The sequence below is a fragment of the Cyprinodon variegatus genome, unplaced genomic scaffold, assembly GCF_000732505.1.
Source record: "Cyprinodon variegatus isolate N-32 unplaced genomic scaffold, C_variegatus-1.0 Scaffold171, whole genome shotgun sequence".
Taxonomy (NCBI): domain Eukaryota; kingdom Metazoa; phylum Chordata; class Actinopteri; order Cyprinodontiformes; family Cyprinodontidae; genus Cyprinodon; species Cyprinodon variegatus.
This window is the reverse complement of record NW_015150624.1, coordinates 409,113-420,227: the sequence shown is the minus strand read 5'-3', so window position 1 is coordinate 420,227 and position 11,115 is coordinate 409,113. Positions and strand designations below refer to the sequence as shown.

General features: G+C 37.0%; 1 protein-coding gene across 2 annotated transcripts in view; it reads left to right on the top strand.

Annotated features, from left to right (window-relative positions):
- Nucleotides 1-11,115, top strand: part of LOC107087050 (voltage-dependent calcium channel subunit alpha-2/delta-3-like) — a 155,655-nt gene that overhangs the window by 1,678 nt on the left and 142,862 nt on the right. The gene's annotated exons all lie outside the window — the stretch shown is intronic.

Genomic DNA, 11,115 nt, shown 5'->3' with positions numbered 1-11,115 from the left:
TGTATATATATATACAGTATATCCAGGTATATACAGTATACAATATAAATAAGGATTAATGTGCAAGTGTATATGTATTGCTCACAATGAAAAACTAAATAAAAATAAGAAATAAAAACAAAATAAAATAAAAAATGTGTTTGTGTGTGTAGAAGCATTTTATCTGTAAAATTCCAGTCATTAACCATTTGTGAACAGATTTGAGTTTGCAGTTTCTGAGATTTTCACCTCTCACATTTAAGTACCTGTCCTTTTTTAGCCACTTCAGAACCAGTAGTGCATGTCAGCATTGTAGGCACAGATTTAAAAGCCTATTCAAAACATTTGTCATTTAAATAGATGTCAGTTTAAAGCACTCTGCCGGAGTGCTCAAATACACACTCACACATATATTCATGCACATTCACAAATTACAGTTAGGAAAAGAGCAAATTTTATTGCTATCCAGCAGTGTTTCCTTCAATTTCCCTCTCCTTCTCTTATCTACCTTTTTTTTTTATCCCTCTTTGCAGTCTTTTCTTGTTACTCTACCACTGTGTTTTGTGCCATTAATGCAGGTTTTGAGTGTGATGAAATGCAAATTTGTCTAATGGAAGGTCAGTGGATAAAGCTTGGGTTAAAAACTGGCTAATGGAAAATTAGAAGATGAAAGGCCAAAATGGAACTACCCCCTGAGTGGGCATTCAGATGTAGGGCCAGGAGGTCAGAGCACTCATGAAGGCAAGAAGCATCTCAAGGCATGTAAGAGGTTTGACATGATGCATGGACAGGACCTGCATCTAGCATTTACATGTACCCAGTAGGCACACAGTATCAAAATTCCACTTCACTTGCACAGTGCGTATGGTCATGAGGACGTGTTGCATATTCACAAGCACAATCACCCACATGCATGAGCATCAGTAAGTGATAAGGCAGATGAGTGGTGTTATCTTTTTGACTAGAGAAAAATAGACTGTTCACCCCTCTCATCTTTCTCTGCCTCTAAAAAGTAGATAACTCTCCCACAGAGTGACAACCTTCTTGTGAAATGCAAATGAGGACCATGGGGTTAATTGAGTGAAGAAAGGCAAAGGGCCACTTTGTCGATGAAGTGCATCTTTCAGACCTATATTGTTGTGATGCAAATGTGAAGTTATTCACTTGTCTGCAGGTTGTACAAATAAATGCACAGATTTGAAAACATGTCCCCAGCTTCCTGTGTGTTGATGTCAGCCTAGTATGTTGATACAGCAGGAATGGCTACAGCTGACCTGAGGGTACAAATGCTTTTAAACAGGCAAGCAGACTGCGATACATGATCTGTTGAGCTTAGAAGGAAGCCTGGTGTTAAAGAGAAAGGACTCTGAGATTTTTGTGCATAACCCCTTTTCCATTGAATGCGCAAGGGTTTAATAGCCCCGGGATTTGTTTTACCCAGGTGGTTTGTCAGTGTGCTTTCCCCATTTCCCCACACATTCAGCCTGAGAAAAGCTTCACTGCCCCTACGGTCCAGAGGGTGGGGGTAATAAGAAAACACTACTGTGTTTCTCTTTTATTTCCACTGCCAACCAGATACAAGTAAATCCCTTAGCATGAAATAACAGCAACACATTGAAATTAATTAATCAACCTGCATCGAGCCATTATTGTTGCTTTAAAGCTGCATTAATTATTTTACAATTACTGCTAAAAACTGACTGACACTATTATTTTTCTTTTATTTTAATATTACACAGGTAAACCTGATATCTACAACACAGGATATTTTAATCACAATGTTATTTATTAAAGTCAGTCAGTAAAACTGTCAACTGTGTTTTGTTTGTAAATTATAGTGTACAATGGGGATGTAACTAACAATTATTTTAGTAATTAAGTCATTAATTGTATCAAGTCAATCACCTTAGGTTATTTTATGCATAGCTACACATACAAAAAAATATTGTTATTCAGTTCCTTTTTCTAATAAGAATAATAAGGATGAATCTGCACCCAAAAAAAAATCCATATTAATATATTGTAAGCTTGGCCCTTTTTGGCTGACTTAATATTAATGCAATGCAATGACTTTACAACGCTCTGTAGTAAAACTGTGGTAAAAGCAGTATTTAAGTACAATATTTAATGTAATGTTTTTTAAGTTGAAACTATTTCATAAATAGATATTTCCCTGCATTTAATTCATACACAGTCTCATCCACTGTGTGTGCGTCTCTGCTTACTGCCTATACTGTAAGTTAAATTCGATAACATAACTATAAGATTGATTTATGTACATGTACTTCAGGTATAATATCATTGAAAACATATAAAGGGCTTTTAGTCATTCTCTGTCATGCCAATGTTGATATTCACTCTCCTACAGCTGAATCAAAGCATTACCAAATATGTAAATTAGGCAATGACTACATCCAGTGACTTAAGACAGCCAATAACGAAAGAGTTGGCAACAGCGCACTGAGCAGTGCTGAGAGCTAAGATGCTGCATCCAGGCCTGAGTTGATACCAGCTCACTGTTAAGTTTTCTTTTTTACAAAAGCTTCAAGTTAATCTACACCTTATATTATCCCTATTTAGCTTGGTTGCTCTTTCCCTCTTTTGCCGATAACCATATTTGGCATCCATTGCTATCATAAGAAGTATTCACCTGACCAGAACAGAGTGCATGTATTATTTAACAAAGTCTCCGGGCAAATTGTTTGTCTCAATTAATTTTAGGAATCAATTTCCTCAAATCAATAGATGTATCTTTACAGCCCTTGTCTACAGATATTGATTGTAAAAAATATGTAAAAAATGAATAAAGGCGACTGTCGTGTACATTGCTTACCATAAACTATTACTCTCTTTAACTAAGTGCCTAAAAGTAGCATTGCTACCCCTGATATCAGTATTAGCAGGGCCCCAAACTCATTCACTTATTCATTCTGCTGCTAAATCTGAATTTTTTCTGCAGCTTTAGTTCATGCTTCACTGAACACTAATGTTCATATTGTATTTGAATGCTACTTTTGTCTTATCCTTCTTGGCAAATGAAATCCCCTCTTTTGTTTTACATATTTTATTATCTTACCTGATTTGATTTAAGTGTTCAAAATATTTTCATTGAGACTGTGTAGTCATTTTTTCTATATTTTCAAGCCATTGTATTTTAACTTAGGATTAACTATGTGAATCTCATACCAACTCATCCCCAGTCTGAATTATATTAGAATGTGGGAGCTATTTTTTCTCTCCGTTTCATTTGCTCTAAGATTAAATACAACAAATTCAATGCGAGTCTTCCTTTGTGTTGATTCTGCATTCATTAGATGCTTGACTTCCAGTTTAATTATCTTTAATAAGACTCACTCGTAACAAGAACTAAAGGACTTGTTAATTAAAATTGCTAACACAAAACCATGCAATAAACATCTTAATTATATTTGATTGAGGTGCAGTTCTAATCAAAGACATTAAAGGCTTAAACTGATATCTCTCCAAACAAATTATATTGGAGCCTTTAATCTTTTAAAGACGAAAACAGGTGTTTTGAACAAAATTATAATATCTACACAAAATAGCTTAATAATTCTTAGAGCTCATATACTGTTATTATAGTGAGAAAACATAATGAAAACTGAACAATTAATGTTTTAGAATTTTTTTAAACCTTAGTTGCCTCTTTTCTTACCTCCTGTTCAGATCTGTTGTCCCATTTCACAACCTTGCATACTTTCTATATCCATCGGAAACAGCTCTTGTTTCAAGGTTATACCAGTCAGGTCTGCTGTGTGTATGTACGTGTGTGTAAGTGTGTAAAGGTATGTGTGTTTTCCCCACATAAAAATATCCAATGATGAAAAACAGCTGAAATTTTCAACAAGAATCCAATGTTGATCTTAGCTTTTTTAATTCAGATATATTAATATAAAAGAAGTGGCTTTGGGTCTAGCCATATTAAAAATCTACAGCAGGAATGAGCTGTGAGGTCTTTCCTACTTCACTGTTGTTCTGTTTAAATCTTTAATTTCATGTATCATTGAGCAACCTGTCCAGACGAACCAGCCTGGTGGCGACGGCTGGGTCTGTGTATTCATTGCTGGTCGGATGAGTATTTCTCCCCAAATGATGTTATGTTTTGCTGGAATCAAAGCAGAAGGATGTTTTTTTCCTACAAGGAAATAATTCAAAACCTCTTGGTAATGGAAGATACAAGAAAAATGATCAGTCAGGGAGGCTGTGGCTGTCCATGCGTATCTGCTTTCCTCTTTCAACGTAGAGGTTTCTTCTAAGGGTGAGGAATTGGTAACGTGTGTCTAAACTGCAACGTGTGTTATGTTTACATATCTACTTAAAGCATGCCCAATTACACCCCCGGCGCACACATACACACACATTCCCAATTAGCTACATGTAGTGAATTTCACTCATTTCCAAATCTTAAACTAACTCAGACAATAACCCTAAACCTGATAATTACCAGTGCCTACCTAACCCTAATTTTAACTTAAACCAAATTCACACTATAGTTCTATTAGCAAAAAAGAAGATGAGACCAGGAATATATCCTCTTCTTGGTAAAAAATTGTGCCCCCCCTCCACGACAGACACACACTCACACATTAATTCTCTCATACAGACACCTGTCTATAGAGCTTAAAAGCAGGAGACAGTAGGAAGATGTAATGATGTGTGACAAGACTATGTTGAAATCGATTTGCTTTGGTGGAGAAAAAGAGTTTGTGTACGTGAGTGCGTGCTCCTGTTTTTAATGCCTTCTGGGGACCAATTTCTGGCAAAATAGCACGTTGTGTGGACCGACTACTCCTTGTAGGGCCCATGTGGACACCACACGGGAAATTGCTGTTTTTGGATTTGGGGTCACATTTTGGACTAAACTATGATATTAGTTTAGGTTGAGTTTAGGGCAAGGGTCATGGTTAGACTGTAGAAATTAATGGAAGTCAATGGTAAGGCTCTTCAAAGATAGTGAGACAAGGTTTGAGTGTGTGTCTGTGAGTGTGTGTGTGTGTGTGTATATCTGGGAGGGGGATTTGGGGTAGTAGAGGAACTTCACCATTTTCTACAATCCAAGAGCTTTGTTCTCAATCCACTGACACATTTTGTTTCAATTCTTTTAAAGAAAGAGAATCCTGAATAAAGAAAAAACAAAACAAAAAAAAAAAACGCACAAATATAATTAATAGATATTTAAACTTGATATTTAAGTTTTTATTTAGGTATTTATTTATACTTTAGATATACAACGTATACAATATACAATGTTTTAGTCATAAAGGATAAAATAAAATGGCTATTGTAAAGATAAATGTCAGTAAAAACTTACAAAATGTCTCTTTAAGTAACAATATTCCAGTGCCTAAAAGGTGTCAGTTTTTATGTCTAATACAGGCTTAATTTGTTTATTTATTTATTTTTTGGTTTGGGCTAAACAGTTTGAGATGCAAAGTATTTATACACTTAAGTATGAAATATTACATGTTCAGTTTGTAAAACCTGAAAAAAAAAAATAAACTGCACACCAGCTTTTGCTGTTTTCTCTCAATCCCTTCACAGATACAGGATTTTGTCAGCCAGTCAAAATAGGAAATATATAGGTAAACTTTAATATTTTTAGATTAAATTGCATGCACTTTCATCTGTTAAAAGTAATTTTATAGCTAATTGAACCAATGGAAGAAAGAATGGCTTAGAGTCTTCCAGTTAGATTTTTTTTTGTCTAATAAAGATCTTGATATTGGGTGTTTTTGCCATACTGCAGAGAGAAGCATTTAAGATTTTGTGACTTTTCTGTCAAAGGTGGTTGACGGCTAAAGCGTTTTAGTATAACAGTGTGTTGGTAAGCATGAGACAGCGGCAGATTAGATTTAGCTTTGGGAAAATTGAATGGCTGTCAGGTTTGGTTCAGCATGACTGGCAACGCGTTGAGGAAAGAGGGCGTGTAAGGGTGTGTGCTGATGACTTCCTCTCTCAAACCTCTCCTCTCTAACCTCCCATCATCTTCTCACCTCCTCTGGTGTTTTCTCTCCCAAGATTTCTATCTCATCATTGAAGAAAGTGTAATTGAGCTCAATTTGATTGCTTTTCAGCTTAAGGAAAGAGAGGATTTAGCCACATTTGTTAACGTATTGCAACAGAAAGAATTAAGAAAAACATTTAGGCAGTCTTGGTACAGAGGTAATTGCAGTGATAGTAGACAGGAGAAGAGCACGTTGCTCTACTTTCATGTTCAACCTGGACAACTTTGGCCAACAAAGATACCCATTCATAGTGTAATTAGGGCTTTGTTGCTGAGAAAAGCAGGAATAAAAACTGTGTTAATCAAACACGCTGCCTTTACTACAGAGAGCTCAGCAGCAGCAGCCGCTGTGCTCGCCGATTAAAAAACTTTAATCCCTAAAGAACTGAAATGCTGACATGTTATGTGGGGGACTTTTGGCATTCAGCAAGTTTTGATGACATGTTGCTTGATTTCTCACCACCTCTCTGAACCAAGATATATTGGCAAATTGAAATTGAACTTGAATTCACAACGACAACTTCTTCATTTCATCAGTTTTTCATCCAGAAATGTATTAAATGGGTGTAAAGTTGGGCTGTACACCCTTTGAATACCCTTTGAATAGGGGGTAGCAGAAGAAAGATCATTGCAAGTGTAGCAATTGAAGATAAACATCCACAGACATCTGTCTTTGGCTTTTGTTTATGGATCTGTCTCTGCTGCTATTGGACACAGAAAAAAGCATTTCGCTCCTGTCATCCATCAGTCCATCTGTTTGTCCGTTCTTCTGTCCGTCCGCCCGTCCGCCCTTTTGTCTGTCTGTCCGTCATCTCCGGCAGTCTATGGGCGAGACTTGGGGTACACCCTAGACAGGTTGCCAGTCTCTCGCAGTTGTTCTGGTCACTCCAATGTTAAAGAATACATACACTCACTCCAAACCCCCAAAACGCATACACAATGAACATGTCTCTCTATCAGACCTTTCCATTAACTTGCAAATCTCAAACCCATGTTTACAGTCTAACTGATCCTTGCCCTACATCTGATCCTTACCCTGCACCTAACCATTATGAGTTATGTAACCCTAACCCAAACCTAAACTCATTTCACACCTTAGTCCTAAACATGACCCCTGACCCTAAAATAGCTATTCCCCTCATGGGGTCAAGTAATTGGGTCCAACAAGGAGCAGTCATTCCCCAAAAAGTGGTATTTTTCAAGAAAATATGCCCCACAATGTTTCAAATACAAGAACACACACATAATCACACATTTCTGTAATTATGACAAATCATCCTCATGGTATGCTCTGGACTTTACAGTAAACATTCTCCAGCCACTAAAGGGGTGGGACAGGAACTATTAAGCATATTAACGTGTGCAGGGTTGTGTGAAGGACTGTCTGTGACTGGCTTCTTCTACACATCAATCATCCAGCAAGTTGTCTGAATCCTGGCTGTGTGCCGTAGGTGAATATTTTACTAATGAAGAGATACACGAAAAAAGAAACAAATACCATTAACGCTCATTATAGCAGCTCCATCAATCACAAATTTCACTTTTTGCGTCATAGGATTTGCATGCTGATAATACAGAGCTTTAAAAAACTGTTCGTACCCCTTGAACTTTTTTTAATATTTTTGTAATATTACAAATTTACATGTATCTAACCTATATAAATCAAGAACCCCTGTTTCTTGAGTTGTACGAGAGAATGCATGCTGCAGAACCACAGGCGGAGCTGAAACAGCATGAACCCTGCTCAACCAGGGTCAAGTTCTCTCAACTCTAACAGTTTGCTGTATGGGCCTGTTGATATCCTTAGTGTGGCAATCTGAAACTGACTGATTGGGAGCTTACACTTTCACTGAAGTCATACATCTATAGCCGTCCCCTAATGGTCCTTAATCATTAACCCTCTCCAGGCAGATGTTGCAGATTTGCAGCAGCTAAATGCCACTTAGCTAATTACTCCACATCCATATTTTAAGAGCTTTTGTTACTCAGAAGTACAACAGAAGGACTTAGTTGTGCATTTGCAAGAAACAGTTTCTCTCCAGCTCACCAGATAGCACTGCTGACTCACTTTCAACATGGTTGAGTCGTTTGTGTCGCTGAAACAGATTTTCTAATCACCAATTTCATGTAAGTATCACTACCAATTTCCATTATTTTGAAATCAATACTACATGAGATTAATCATGAATGTGTATAGATATGACACATGCCAATTAGTAGATTTTATCAATTAGTAGTTTTCTCACAAGAGGCTTCTCGGTTTCACTGTTCACACGCAACGTGTGCCCAGACAGGTACCAATGGATGCAACAAGCTTTATCTACTAGTTTGCCTACATTTTGAGCAACAGTTTAACAGAAACTGCCTTCTCAAGAGGTTTTGAGATGTTGGTGGAGAAAAAGTTTGAGAAAAAGTTGTTTCTAATTTTTTGAGAGAAATTTTTTTTTTTCGCATTATGTTTTGTTAATTTTTTGCTTGTGATATTCAAATAAAGTTAACATTCATATCAGATTCAGTCTTTAGTGTTAATTTACCACTCCAGGTTACTGTTGCAAATCTGCAACATCCCAGAATTCATTGCATGTGAAGGTCTCTCTCAAAAAAGAATTGTATATTACTACCACATATGATAATTTTCTCCAAATATCATATTTTTTCTTGCAGCTACAACTTAATTTGAGCCTGAGAAAGTTAACCAGTGTTCCATATTTATAGAAAGATCAACCAAATTCAGGTTACAAACTGGTGGACAGTTGGTTTCTATAAAGGCCTACAGTAAATTCCTACTGCATCTACAAGTTTTTGACTAGCATGATTTTGTGTGATGGCTATTTCTTAGGGTATTAAGCAGAGGGTAGGTGTGACTTGTGAGTGTGACTCACAAGTCACACTTACCCTCAGTCTAGTCACTTATCACCTTGTCGTTTAAGGACAGCTGAGGCAAAGTGAGTATGGCACTGTTGCCAACACTGACAAGATATGTTGCTATTGGCTGGCCTCAAAGTAAGACAAACAAATGAGAACTGTGATACTATTAGAGCTGAACAATTTGGCCAAAATTCTAAATTGCGATTATTTTTGACTAATATCACAATTGAGATGTTCCATTTTTCCATTTTTGTCTGCTTTATCCGGGGCTGGGTTGTGGAGGCAGCAGTCTAAGCAGTTGCGATGTGATTTTGATTTTTCTTTGCATTAACCCCAAGCTTGTAGATGTTTTATTAACAAGTTTCAGTTTGTTGTCACTTTGAAAGCTTGTACTTAAACATATGTATGAAAAATTGCTTACTTCTACTCGCATGCATGGATTAAATACTAGCTGAAACTTGCTACATTTCTGTGTGGTGGAAAACGCACTTTAAGTGTATTACTGCCTCCTAAAGAGATGCATTGACAAATGTAGTGTTTTTCTCTTGTCAAATGCAATGCGTACACTGAAAGCACAGATGGGCTTCCCACTGATGTCTGGGCTGCGAAGTTTCTACTTGACATGTAAAGTTTGGCATGCTATTTGGAGAAACCCATTTCACATCACTGTTAGTGAAACAAGGATAAATGGGCTTGTGCGTGCTCTCGCACACACTTCCTAGGCGTTCCCTCTCAGGTGCAGGTACAGGGTTGTGCATGTGAATGTGCATGCTACATTTAACTTTGACAATGCAGTTTTGCTCTGCTGCTGGACTCACCAGCTTCCGCAAATCCCATCATGCAAGACACTTACAAAACACTCCTAGAGGTACATGTGATCTGCCTCCCACTGTGCTTGGGGACAAAGTAATCAGCTCACAGGCACTTATTTTTTTCTGGCTTATTACATGCCAGGCATGCCTAAGAGACCCCGTGTATAAAGGGGATGCAAGCCGCCGGAACCAGAATCTACAGATTAATCTAAGGCTATGTGAACCTGGTGGTGAATTTCGGAACCAGATTGCTGAAAAAAACCCTGTGGGGAAATATTTCTCTCTGAGTTTTCAGTAAACTTTGAAATGCCAGAGACTGGAGCAGTGGGGCTTCTGAAGAACGAAGGACCCCGCTGCAGGCCTGACATGCTAAGCTGCTGAATACTGGAGCCAACTTAGCCTTTTTAAAAACCAGAATTAGGAAAGGTTATGGAAAGTTAGGTGAAGTGTTTACAATTAAACTATTTTGGTTGTGGGGACCCTTTTCATACACTTTATAGACCCCTTTTCTCTTACAACCCTTGGCCAATTTCAAAGAACCGCAGTGAGAAAGGTGAGCTTCCAAAGATCATGCCCTTTACCTTTAACTAAAGCTTATTTATCTGATTCAGCAAATAATTTTACAAAATATTTTCTCCATGTTTTATTTGAGTCCCTTGATTTGCATTGTGAGTTGTCCATATTGCAATTGCTCTAAAAATTTTAAAAGCTAATTTGACCTTTCTCCAAATTCTTTAAAATACTTTGGTTCTAAAACAAATTTCAAAAATTTTATGTAGAACTTCATTCTAATTGCATTATTTCGTTGATGATGGTTTTCACCCATTTTTTTTTTATTCTTTCTTCATTGTGTACATTGTATCCTTGTTTTGTTGAGTTTCTCTATTTTAGTCAAGATTTTTAATCAAAATATATTTAACATGGGGTCGGATTTTTTTTAATATAAACTTATATTTTTGGTGGAAGTTGTGGTGATTGTGGAGTTGATGGTAAAGTGGTGCCCCCCCCCCCATCTGGGGTCGGCATTTAATATATAATCATTGCACAACATTTTCAACCATTGTTGTTGTAAATATTTTATACAAAAAACAAACACACTTTGTAGTACAGTACATAACATTCAGAGAGCAAACAAACAAACAAAAAGAAATAAAATAAAACAAAAAAACAATAAAAAATGTATAGACTTAAGGCGTAGATCTTCAACAGGGGGTCCGTGACCCCTAGGGGGTCCACAGAGGTACTGCATGGGGGTCGCGAAAGTTTTGGTTGATAACACTCTTTTTTTAATATTCCCCCCTGCAATTTTTCCACTAATTGAAAAGTCTTTAAATAAACATAAACATGAATTAAACAGACTGTATTAAACAGATAAATGGAGGCAGAAGATGTCTTTCAATCATCAATGCACACATTCAGCGACACACAGGA